The sequence below is a fragment of the Psammomys obesus genome, unplaced genomic scaffold (assembly GCF_907164565.1).
Source record: "Psammomys obesus unplaced genomic scaffold, mPsaObe1.curated_primary_1811, whole genome shotgun sequence".
In the NCBI taxonomy this organism is placed as follows: domain Eukaryota; kingdom Metazoa; phylum Chordata; class Mammalia; order Rodentia; family Muridae; genus Psammomys; species Psammomys obesus.
Genome location: NW_026594216.1, coordinates 3,802,007 through 3,814,122, shown reverse-complemented (window position 1 = coordinate 3,814,122; position 12,116 = coordinate 3,802,007). Strand labels below are relative to the sequence as shown.

General features: G+C 38.1%; 1 protein-coding gene across 7 annotated transcripts in view; it reads left to right on the top strand.

Annotated features, from left to right (window-relative positions):
* Ntng1 (netrin G1) overlaps positions 1-12,116 on the top strand; it is a 359,263-nt gene that overhangs the window by 47,032 nt on the left and 300,115 nt on the right. The window lies entirely within an intron of this gene.

Genomic DNA, 12,116 nt, shown 5'->3' with positions numbered 1-12,116 from the left:
ATATATATATATATATATATATATATATATATATATATATATATATACTTTAAATACTCATATCTTTTCAAAGAATAAAGTAGTCTTTTGCTTATTTTAATGGGGTCAAATGGTGTTCTTTCAAAGTAACAAATATGAGCATTAAAATTTTGAGTCAGCTTAGGCTGAGTTGTGCTGGTATTAGATGATTATGCCATTTGAAGATCATCAATCTGCTTTTGTTAATGTCACAGTGGGCTTCTAGTGCTATACTTCAAAAAATGTCACTGGTGAGCTATTTCCTCTGTGGAAGGAATGTTGTAATATTAGAATCCTGAATAAACTAAAGAAAATGCATTTGAAATTCTTATGTACATTTCAAAGTTAACTTGGCCAAAGATAACTGTGATATCTACTCATGTCTTTTATACTCTCCTCTCCAACCCCAAACTAATAATCCTGGAAAATTGTATCGATGTTCAAAATTGTGATGTCCTCCTGGTGGAATTTCCTTTGATGAGAATGAAGTGTCCCTCCTCATCTGTTTTGATTAATTTTGATTGAAAGTCTATTTTATTAGATATTAGGATAGCTACCCCAGCTTGTTTTTTGGGTCCATATGCTTGAAAAACATTTTTCCAGACCTTATATCTGGGCATAGGGGTCTTTTCTGAGACTGAGTCTCCAACCAAGGACCATGCATGAAGATAACCTAGAACCCCTGCTCAGATGTAGCCCATGGCAGATCAGTATCCAAGTGGGTTTCCCTAGTAAAGGGAACAGGGACTGTCTTTGACTTGAGCTCAGTTGCTGGCTCTTTTATATACACACACACACACACACACCCTGAGGGAGGAACAGCCTTGCTAGGCCACACAGGAGGACACTGCAGCCAGTCCTGATGAGACCTGATAAGCTAGGGTCAGATGGAAGGGGAGGAGGGCCTCTCCTATCAGTGGACTTAGAGAGGAGTAGGGAGGAGATGAGAAAGGGAGGGTGGGATTGGGAGGGAATGAGGGAGGGCAACACAGCTGGAATACAAAGTAAATAAACTATAATTAATATTAAAAAATAAAAATTTAATTAAAAAATTGTATCACTATTTGGTATCACTATTCAGTGAACAAGTCAGCTACAATCCTTGTAACCTCTCTCTTTCTCTCATCCTTATGACCACATTATTATTTTTACATAAAAGATCACTCTATACCAGTCTCATAAAACCAAGAAGAATATATAGAATGAAAGGTATCAGCATAGGCACCTTTGGTAAATACAATAACCCACTGGCTGCCTTTTGTCTGCAACTCTCCCTATCCTCTCCATGTGCCAGATACACCCATCTTTTAAGAATCATCATTTCTTTTTAAAAATTTTAAATTATTTATTTTTATTTTTTTTATTTATTACAGTTTATTCACTTTATATTCCAGCTGTAGCACCCTCCCTCATCCCCTCCCAATTTCGTCTTCCCACCCTATTCTTCTCCCAAGCCCCTCCCCCAGTCCACTGATAGGGGAGGTCATTTCCCCTTCCTTCTGACCCTAGCCTATCAGGTGTCATCAGGACTGGCTGCATTGTCTTCCTCTGTGGCCTGTTAAGGTTGCCTCCACTCCTCATGGGGAGGTGATCCAAAAGCCAGCCACTGAGTTCATGTCAGAGATAGTCCCAGTTCCCATTACTAGGGAACCCACTTGGAGACTGAGCTGCATGGACTACATCTGTGCAGGGGTTCTAGGTTATCTCCATGCATGGTCCTTGGTTGGAGTATCAGTCTCAGAAAAGACCCCTGTGCCCAGGTTTTTTGGTTCTGTGGCTCTGATCACCGTTCATCTTATCTCTTTTTTTAAATTTTTTATTTAACTTTTATTAATTATACTTTATTCATTTTGTATCCCCCCGTAAGGCCTTCCCTCCTCCCCTCCAGTCCCACCCTCCCCCCCTTTCTGCATGCATGCCCCTCCCCAAGTCCACTGATAGGGGAGGTTCTCCTCTTCTTTCTGATCTTAGTCTATCAGTTCTCATCAGAAGTGGCTGCATTGCCAGGATTCTAGGTTATCTCCATGAATAGTCCTTGGTTGGAATATCAGTCTCTGGGAAGTTCCCTGTGTTCAAATTTTCTTGTTCTGTTGCTCTCCTTGTGAAGTTCCTGTCCTCTCCAGCTCTTACTATCATCTTATCGCTTAAAGTTCTCATTCAAATGAGGCCCAGTGTTGCTGAGGTTGTTTGCCTTCAGATCTTCAGCATGATTCTTCTTAATCTTTAAAGATTTGTGACCAGGATATTCTAATTATATGTCTCCTATACATCCAAAATGCAATAGAGTCCAGTACGGAATAACCACAGTGTCGTTTATAAAGAGGGAGATACTGAAGATAGAGCAGTTACGGTCAAACCACATTTCTGAAATCCAGGTTTTGGCTGTTCTTTATTAAAGACTCAGAACTATTCCCTAGATGATGCTTTTGCTGGCCAGCGGAATCCCCTTCTTTTTCTGGCTTCTTTTCCACAGTTTTCTCAGGTTTACGGTTGGGTAATTTTTTTTTCATTCTTCTTCAAGTCCAAAGTAGTTTATGTATTCAGAGACACCACTCTCTTCACTATATCATTTCCCTGTTCCTTTCAGTCCACTTTCATAAAATTCCTTTAATAATGTTTGGACTCGCATGTGTCTATGTGTAAGTCTGCTCTATTAGACAAAGGACATCTCATAGATATTTTTTAGTGTGAACTTTTTTCTATCATAGGCTTCCTATGTGCTGCTCTGGGCATCAACCCTTAAGAAGCTCAGTTGCTTATTGATTTAAAAGGCAGAGTCTTAAATCCTGACGGGTCTGTGTGTGTCTGAAGGGTTTATGAGGAGCCACTTTAAATCTTCCTGGCGCTTTAGTGGTGGGTTTTACAGTCATACTCTCATCTTCATCGTGACATTGAGACAGTTCCCTAACAAGCCCTGCATTTGCATTTTGCATTGTGGCTCTTTCTCTCATTGAGGTTCTTCTTCTTCTGGACACCGAACATGTAATAAACACTGGTTTCACCTTATTCCTTGTTGTTTTTTTTTCCAAATCCATTAAGGATTTTAAGAGATCCTTTATATTTTGGCTAAAAACGAAACAATTTTATTTTCCCATATATCTTTCTATGACATGTAAGGGTTAAAGAAAGCAGATTGGCCCTTTTGGTATTCAGTTTGAGAACTGTACTTACACAAAATTCACTAGCTTGAGGCTAGAGAGATGGGTTAGCCGTTAAGAGCATATGCTGCTCTTGCTGAAGATTTGAGTCCTGTTATCCTTGCACTCAAATAGACCCTTCAGGGATCCACAAGTATCTGCACATACGTGCACATAACACTCTTACCCCAACACACATAATTAAAAAAAAAGTCTCTACCAGTTTATGTTCAATTTTTTTATATCAATAACACCAGGAGGGTTGCTAAACGTTTTGTCACTATATAGCAATGTCAAGTCCAAGACTGTAACCCTTCTAAAGGCTCCAGAGATGAATCATTTCTTGAAGTTCCTAGCATCTGCTGGTTTCCTGATAATTCTCAGAATTTCTTTTATTTGAAGCTTCATCCCTCCAATGTCAGTCTTTCTTATCACAGGGGATTCTTCCCTCTGGGTATAGCTGTGTCTTTGTGCCCTCTCCTCTTCTTATAATCACACAGACAGATTATATAATTACATGTGTCCTAATCCAGTGCATTTGTATTAATTATGTACATCTGCATAAAACTGATTTCTAAATAAGGTCTTATTCTGAGATTTGGGGAAAATGTGAATTTTTTCTGGAACATTATTAATGTCAGTCAAGGTCAGAAGCCCATAACTGAACCTTGAAGATTTGCACAACATAGTTTTTATATAAGGCTGGGTATAGTTTCAGTCGCACCAACTGTTAAAAAGGAAGAAAGTTCAACCAAACCTTCAAATGGGAGATTTTCATGATTGTATTCAGAGAACATGAAGTGTTATGGTCATCTTTGAAGAATACAGTGTACCATATCTTTATCTGGTTCATAATAAAAATCAATTGACTTTACTTTGAAAATATATCCCAAATTGTTCTCTTTTTTTTTCCTTGTTACCTAGACATGCAAACTACAACTATCACACGTGATTGATTGCACTTGATATTTCTACATCTGCTTTTGATGTAAAATACTTATCATTTCTCTTAGCTAGGGTTTCTATTGCTGTGAAGGGAGAGTATGACCAAGGCAACTCTCATAAAGGACAACATTTAATTGGAGCTGGCTTACAGTTACAGAGATTTAGTCCATTATTGTCATGGTGGGAAGCATGGCAGAGTGCAGGCAGACATGGTGCTGGAGAAGGACCTGACAGTTCTACATCTTGATCTTCAGGCAGCCAGGAGGAGGCTGTCACTGGGCATAGCCTGAGCATAAGAGACCTCAAAGCCCTCCTCCACAGTGACACTTTTCCTCCAAAAAGGCCACACCTCCTAATACGGGGCCATACTTTTCCAAACCACCACATCTTTTTTTTTTATATGTATGAGTGTTTTATCTGCATGTAAGTATGTGCATTCTAAGCATGTCTGTTGCCCATGGAGGCTACAGAGGGTGTCAGAGCCCATGGAACTGGAGTTACCCACACTTGTAAGCCACTTTATGGGATCTAGCAATCAAATGTACACCTTGTAGAAGAGTATCTAATGCTCTTAGCCACTGAGCAATCTCTCCATCTTTACAACCCCTGTGTTTGATTGTTCTGACCCATTCACCACCACACTGAAAGAGAGAGCTGTTCAAATTATGAATTTAATTGTTTATTGTCACCCCTCTGGTTGAATTTCTTTGGGATCTTCTAGATGCTTATAGAATGAAATCCAGACAGGTTCCAGTGTCCTTAAGGGCAAATGCATGATCTCTTCCTAGCTCTTTCCTTTTACTTTATTTTAAGAAAGCCTTTCCTTCCTTATATTTGACTCTTTGGTCATCCAACCCTCTTATCAGTTCTGGAAACAAGAACATTTGTGATTCAAACACAGTGTCTTTTGCCTAGAAAACTCTTTTCTTGCATCTTCATGAATCTTATACTTGGTGTACTCCAGGTTTCATTTTAACTATTACTTTTATATTTAATAATAATAATAAATACAATTATAACAAACATTATTTTGAATTAGGTAAAAATAAATGTCATGTCTTGGAGTTAAGCAATCCAAGCAGAGATACTTAGGGATGTTAAACAACGTTCTCAAAGGCAAATCACTATAACACAGACTGTATCCCATATATCATGTGTATATAGTGCACAATTACACGCTAGACTGTCTGATTCTGGAGACTGCCCTCAAAACCACTGTAGTCAGCAGCCCTGTGAGAGGGACTTGCCTCCTCTGTTATTCTGATGCTACATCTGCTTCTTTCCTCCACTTTTTTTTTTCACTTTGTAGCATTATCTTTTGGGTGGGAAAAGCATTACTTATTTATTGCCTGTTTTTTTTTTTCTCACTAGATTAAGGTGAACAACATGCAGCAGAGCATGTGACATACAACAGGCATTCAATAAATATTGTAAGAATGGAGGAAGATTTAATCCTTCTGTGGATTTTTACACCCTTGCTGCTAGCTAATTTTAAGCTGGAATCAGCTGAACAAGATTACAGAATTCCCCAATCAAATACTAACATACCTCTGAACAAATGAATGAACGCAGCTCAGCTATAGTAACTGGCTTCCAAGGAGGTAGGCTACTTCCTTTTGTCCACCAGTCCTTGTAATTTTAGTTTTAAGCAAGCTTTATGTCTTGATGAGAGGGGCCAGACAGAGCTGTCACCAAGGCTGCACAAGGACAAGAAAGAGTTAACACTGTGTCTGAGTTACTAAATATTTCCAACAATGTAGTGAGAGTCAGCGAGACCAGATACTGTCATTTCTTCATTTTTTTTTTTTTTTTCACTGCCTCAGGTGTTGGCGAGGACACATGATTCAGAAGCAAGGGCAGAATGACTTTGTTTTACCCTTTAAAGAGAAAAGATGGACAGGATTGGAGCAAAAGAAAAAAAAAAGAATGAAAAGAGAGTAGGGAAAAGAAAAGCCATTAATATTTCATATTATGCCTAAAATGCTCGATTATAGCTCTGGCTAGAAGGAAAAATTTCCCTGAGAATATTAGTTGGGTTTTTACTGCATGCCCAGACAAAGGGCTGATTTATAAGTGCTCTGATTGTTTACTTCTGTGCATAATAGGGACTAACAGAAGCTTTTTTTTTTTTAATGCATTTTCTGCTTCAGATTCCTGACAATATCTTATTTAATAATACTTAATTATGAAAGCATAGGTTCATTTTCTTTTTCAACAGGGTCGTAGCTCTAATTGACATGAGTCCAACAATAAATCTCAGAGCTTTAGGAATTTGGTGGCTGTGTCAGTAACTTTTTTCATCTCAGTGATCAAATACTTCAGAAAAGCAACTTGGCTCACAGTTCAGAGAAAGACAGTCTATCCCAGTGGCGAGGGCAGAGTATGGACCAAGACCAGAGAACAGCAGCAACAACAAATCGCAGTGCTCAGCTCACTCTCTCCCTTCTCTTTTCTTATCGGATTTGTGACCCTGGCTATGGGAGGGCACTGCCCACTCTCAGGGTGCATCTTTTCTTCTCAGTTAAACATCTCTAGAAATGTGCTCACAGACACACCTAAAGGTGTGTTGCATTAATACCCTATGGCATTTCTTAATCCATTCCTGTTGACAGTTCCAATGAACTATCACAATAATGTGGCTCGGTAACAGAAAGCATCGGTCTAGCATGTGCAGAGCCATAAGCCTAATCCCTTGTACCACTAAGATATAAATCAAAATCCTTTTAGGTGCCCGGTAGGCTGGTCAGTTAGAAAAGGGCTTGTATTAAAAACATGAAGGTCTGAGTTCAATCCCCAGCACCCCTATAAAAAAATGCCAGGTGTGGGTGTCACGGCTTGCACTTGTAATTTCAGCATTGAGGAGTACTCCTGGAGTCCACTGACCAGCCAGTTTCATGTAATTGGTTAGCTACAGGCCAGAGAGAGATTCTCTCTCAAAGGGTAGGGACAGAGTTCCCAAGGACCAAACCTTGTCCTTTTGCCTCCATGAGGTCACGATCACACCTGTGAACACATGTATGCCTACATACACATGTGTACCTACAAGCACACGAACAAACACGTACACAGTGCATAAATTAAAAATCGGAAGCATCGTGAGTAGGCTGTGTTTACCAGACTAGTTATGAAAGTCAGGCATGGGTTAGCTGGCTGCAGCACCAGGATGGCAGATCAGGGCTGATATTTGGATGTCTGATTCCAGTCATGGCAAAGGTACAGAGTGTCTTTTATTTCTCTGACCGGTTTATTCCTTGGCCACAGGTCTGGAGCTCTTCACATGATATATAATATGTTGTATTGTGGTCATTCACTCTGAGAACTTGAACGAATAAATTCTAAAATGCCCTCATTGCTAGCTCCAGAATCCAGAGTTTTAAAAGTGCACATGCAATTAATTTTGCTGTGAAATTTTAAATTAACACCAAGAGAATGCTTTGCTGTTTATAAATGTTCAGGTGCTAACCTAAAGAAAACAGAAACCACTTTTCTTGAAATCACATGAATAATATTGGGGTGAGACTGTCTCAGTGGGAGACAAAAACATTACATTTGTGTCTCTAGGTAATCTATCCTTTGGCTAATGGACACAGAACCCTCTAGACAGTTCACAAATTCACATAACAGAGCAGATTTTTGCATTAGGATTCCTGACTTTGCTGAAAAACGAAAAAAAAAAAATCAGATTCAGCCAGAGTTCCCTATTGATTACAAACCTGAGGATCAAGAGTAAGTTATTCCATCCAAGGCAGCCTTCATTTAAATTTAAAATAGTCCTTTCTGGTAATCTCATTTTGAATAGTGGCATATAAATCAATTGAATTTGCAAGAGTATTAATTTTATCTCATTTGAGGAGCTACCTATCAATATATGAAAAAGGAGGTGTTAGTTTCTGGTCATATTTGAGGGCATTGAAAGGGTTTATGCAAAAAAAAAAAACCCTAATTTTTTCCTTTGTTTTAGGAGCATAAGCAGCCATCATTCTTTATAAAGGAAGTCTGAATCAACATGTTCAGGCCTGTCAAATTATTCTTTACTCTTCACTCAGTTTTGTTCACTAGCCTCTGAAATAATAGTATGTAGACTCATAATTATTTTTTAAATTAATCTACACTCAAACTGCCCTAAGTATATAGTTAGTCATTCGGTCCTCTTCTATGTGCTATCAGAACTCTGTTGATTATTCTGCACAAGAGACAGCTTTAGCTCAAATGTGCCCAACAAGATGTTCTCAGAAAGAAGGAATAAACTGGTATGCCCAAGAAGTCAGCAGTCCAAAATAACTCAGCTGTGTTTCAAGTTGGCTTCCATGAACAGGTACTGGTGTTCACAGCAGCATTATTCAAAAGAGTTAAGGTAGGAACTGCCAAAATGTCCACCTCAAAATGAGCAGACAAATGTGATATGTACACAGAATGGACTGTGATTAATCCTTAAGTGGAATGAAAGTCAGGTACAGATGTACAACATATCCAAGTCTTGAAGACATCGTACCAGGCCACATAAGCTAGCCACGAAATAAATAATGTGTGCTGCTACTTACATGGCCATTAGAGTGACAAGGGTAGAAAGTTAAGCAGTGGCTTTCAGCTGGAGGATGAGTAGATTAAGGCAATATTTTAAAGTGAACTTTTACCTTTCACATTTATTTATCATGTGTGTGTGTGTCTGTATGCACATGCACACATGTAAGGTCAAAGGACAACTGGCAGAAGTTGTTTCTTTCTTTCATCATGTTTGATCCCATCCAGGGATCAAACTCAGGTCATCTGGTGTAGTAGCAAACATCTTTACCCACCGAACCATCTCTCTCAGGTCCAAGGAGTTATACTTTAATGGGTGTAGGGACCCTTTTAGAAAATCAAAAGCTTTAAATATGAAATTTCAAGAGAGATGTTGGTATTGCTTGTATAATAGTGAAAATGTGCTTAATGCCACTAAGCTATCTACTTTAACTTTTTGTGTTTTATACACTTTGTCCCAAAGAAAAGTGATGCCATATTAGAGCAACAAAAGCAAGATGTGTTGGAAGAAGCCAGAAATACAGTAGCATTTTTCTGTATCATGTAGTACTTTGTGTTTCTGACTTCTCCTGTGTGTCACTGGCTTCCCCTGAACATGAGCATCCTGAATGGACACGCTTGCCCAGACTGCCTCCTACGAGAAACCGAGTGGACTCTTCCATAGTCTCTGTCCCAAAGGCTGTCTTCTCATAACCTGATGGCCCCAGAACCCTCAGTTGGTCTGAAATTTTAAGAGTCAGGATATTTTTGCTGATGTTCTGCTACCAATGTATTCCCTACTTTCCTCCTTCCGTGTCACTGAACCCTAAAGACACATGCATTATATATTACCCTGGGATCTCTTCCTCATTTTGTATACTGGCTTTGTTTTGAACCTATCTTTCTGTGAGTTGTTAGAAACTGGAAAACACAAGGCCTTCCCTGGGCAGGTGCAATAGACTTTGCTACATTTGCCATCCCATATGTGTGTGTACCTTGGGCATGCTTGGAAATTACCAGAGGTGCCATGGGATTTAATTTTAATGCTCATTTTACTTCAGTTGGCTCACATTATACAATAAAACCTGACTGATTCTGAGTAATGATAGAAGTTAAATGACTGCTTTCCTGAAAGAAAAACAAAAAGAATCATTGACTAATGTTGGAAATAATTAAATTTCCTTTTCTTAAGTTTCATGTATTTCATAAACAAAGTAAACAGAGACAAATAGTTAAAATTAAATAAGCTACAGAAGAAATATAATTTTAAATACACCAGAATGACAATTAACTAAATGCTCTTGAACACATACTTTTTGAGTATTTGGAAAGTTCTGAGAACAAAAGCATTTTGATGGGTGTTTGCCCTGGGTAAACTTTCTCCCACAATGCTTTCCTGCCTTCTTACCTCTTTGTCAAAGCCTTCCACAATGTCTTCATTTTGGAGGTTATAGTTTTTCTCATCCCTCATAGTCTTCATAGTACAATTTTCTGTTACATCTAAACTCACATATTTTCAACTTCAAACTGTTCTATGTTCATCAAGCCTGGATTCCTAGATGTCACGTGAACATTTCCATATCACAATAAATTGATATTTTAGCGATTTCACTGGACCCTGGCCTTTTGTGCCATATTGCCTGTTCTTAAGGTGTCCTACAAACTCTAGCCAAAAGCCCATCTTTACGGTGCTAGTAGGAATCTAGCAACCAATATTATTGAATTTGCTTCCCTTCTTCCCTCCCTCTTTCTTCCCACTTTTCTCTCTCTCTCTTTCTCTCTCTCTCTCACCCTTCATCCTCCTCTTCCATACTCATCCTTCCTTCTTCCTTTTGAATAATTATAAAACAAAAGCAATCATTTCTCTTTCTTGCCTAAACTTTTTAAAGTCCCCAGCGAGTCCCCACCTAATCAAAACTGCATTCCTTAGTCCTTTATGTCAGTTTCTGAAATTCTTGCTCAGGATTATGGCTCCATATGGATTTGTTGGTTTCTTTCCTGGTCACTCCCATGTATAGCAAGTGGCTTCAGGTTGCTAACTGGCCCTGCATCCTGGTGTTTTTGTGCTGGCATATACTTTCACATCTGCGTAGAACTTCTCTTCTCCTAGTCAGTCCCCACTACACTACATAAGTCAGTTTCTGCATTGCTCCTTTCCCACTTTCCAGACCACAGTGTGACGGTGACATTTCAGGCTTAGGACCTCGGCACGGATGTGGGATAGTTGCCAGTGCTTTTGGATGGTCGCCATACGATGACCAACTGCAAATAAATCTCCAGACTGACATCTCATTCTTTCTGCCATTTGTAGCAGAGTTTTTTCCTCATCTTTATTGGATTTTTTTAAATTATTACTTCCATCTTTATTCAGTGTCTCCTCCCAGAAATCCAAAAATACATGTTTCCCCCTTCCTTTTAAAGTAATTTCCAATTGACTTGGCTACATAGGTGCATACTTTCTTTTCATTCTCGATTTCCATTGAACCTTTCTTTGGAGAGAATCTGAATAGGCAAGTTCACAGTACTCCCCTAGGGATAAGGTCCAATGTTTATTGGGCAGAAGCACAGTATACCAGTAACACATCTTTTCAGTGTACTTAAAACTTTCTAGAAAAATGTGCTCGTTCTCCACAGTTTTCTGTTACCATTTGATCTCTCTCAATATTATTAGCTTTATCTCCCATTGCCTCATGAAAAAAATAGATGAGTATATTTCCCAATATTTCTGTGTCAGTTGAAAACCAACAGGACAATGTGTGTGGGTTTTACTATGATTTATTTAAATGTCTATTCAAGGTTCAGTTAGAGTATGGGTTACACAAGTATTGAGAGATTAACTGGGAAACTAATAAACCATTTTAAGCGTGTGTGGGGGAGGGAGAAATTTGGTATCTAAAACTTAAATAGCTGTCTTACTTTGAGACATTACCCTTCAGGATGCTGTAGCCGACTAACATTCAAATTTGTTGCAGTTTCATTGTATATTTAAAGAAAATTTAAATGGCTTTCCCAAATATGTTTAGAGAATAATGAGAGCAGAATGAAAAATGTATGCGTTTTATTTAGGGTGATCTGGATTTGGATTCCCTGGCACCATTTGTTGTGCGTGCGTGCGTGCGTGCGTGTGTGTGTGTGTGTGTGTGTGTGTGTGTGTGTGTGTAATTGATGGAAGCCTCCTGAATCTCAGGTTGTTCATATTTAAAATGAAGATTCAATATTCACACATCCTGAATCAACTCTATGAGTAAGTCATGTATTCTCTATCATATATATGATATATATATATCATATATATATATTTATGTATATATATGTATGTATATATACATACATATATATATACATACATATATATGTATATATATGTATGTATATATATATGTATATATATTTATATATATATATTTATATTTATATATATTTATATTTATATTTATATATATATTTATGTATATATTTTATATATGTATATATATATATATATATATATATATATATATATATATATAAAAAATT